Source organism: Aplysia californica, unplaced genomic scaffold (genome assembly GCF_000002075.1).
Source record: "Aplysia californica isolate F4 #8 unplaced genomic scaffold, AplCal3.0 scaffold00256, whole genome shotgun sequence".
Taxonomy (NCBI): Eukaryota; Metazoa; Mollusca; class Gastropoda; order Aplysiida; family Aplysiidae; genus Aplysia; species Aplysia californica.
Window position 1 is genome coordinate 545,787 of NW_004797526.1, and position 1,481 is coordinate 547,267.

Genomic DNA, 1,481 nt, shown 5'->3' on the forward strand with positions numbered 1-1,481 from the left:
CGGTCGGTCGGTCGGTCGGTCGGTCTAATATATCTATCTATTTATCTAATCTATCGATCTATCTATCTAATCTATCTATCCAACGCTTCCCATTTCTTTCTATCAATGTTTTTACGCCCCTATCGACACCAGCTAGTCAGGGCCAACCCAGGCTAAGTGGGGTGGGTACAATATCAAAAACAGAAAGACGATGATACTTGATTTAAAAAATGTCCCTAGTACATTATACTCAGAAATTGAACTTACATGGTATCGTCTTCATGCAATAGCCAAGAACGTAACAATTGCACCGCAGACGCCAGATAAGTTACAGTGGCACGCCTTACGATTAAGTGAAGTGCATACACCAATGCGTTGCATCACATTACTTATTTTAGTCTTCGAACTGTATCGCACAGCACGCCTTTGTTGATGGCACTAACGTAACACCCAGTATCAGTATCAGCGTTACGTATCAATGTTAATACCGGGTGTCTATTGCGTGTTACACTGGGTCGAGTCAGGTCGGGTTGATAAATGGCGGCTTCGATGCAAACTCCGAATAGACGACAACAACCCCCCGCCCCCGGTTGCTGTTAAGTTTTAGTAAAAGTATTCCGGCATTTGAAACACATTAAGGTTATATAAATGCTGAAGATTAAAGGTGTTACACATACACGAAAGAGAGTAACAAACACACACAAAAAAGGAGGACCGAGAGATAAGGATGATAGATGTTTGATCAGAAAGAAGGAGCAAACCACACCAGAGCACCCGCCAACCACCTACCTTCCTTTGTTGGGTTAAATTGGACAAGAATAGAAATCTTTGACCGGTGTACGGTATTACTGAACACAAAAGTTACGGTTCATAACCCAGCCATTTCCTTCCATTGGCTTCAAGTGCCGACTTCCGCATAATATATCGCGGTAGCTGTGATGAGAGGTTCTTAAATCCTACAGAGACGGGAAACGTCGATACGTTTCTAGATCTATCAGTATCAACTTCTCCAAATCTGCACTGTCATGTCTATTACCGCATTCCACGCACACGCTGTACACATTAGATCGTTTGGACCGCACCTTGGAAAATAAACGCATTTATTTTTTAGGTCATGTTCGAATTCGGGTCAATTTCGGTCAAATAGAGCCATGATGAAACCACACACATAATATTATATTACACACGGAGAAAAATCAGGCTGGCCCCGAATCAATTCAACTGATGTCAATTGGCAGTGTTGTTCACTGGGTACAAGGGACAAGACTGGCGCTTATGATAAGTCCGTGCAGGACACTAAAGCCCAAACAGAAACCTCAAAATTCCATTTTCTTTGTAACTGTATATTTCACTACTTATTAAACAACAGATAATATAATATATGAGAAGGAGATGAATATGAGACGGACTCAAAGATGTTTTTGTCCCAAAATCTACTTGAAAATTGCTCACACATAATTCTTCTTCTTTTTTTTTCTTTTTTTTTGGGGGGGGGGGTCCGG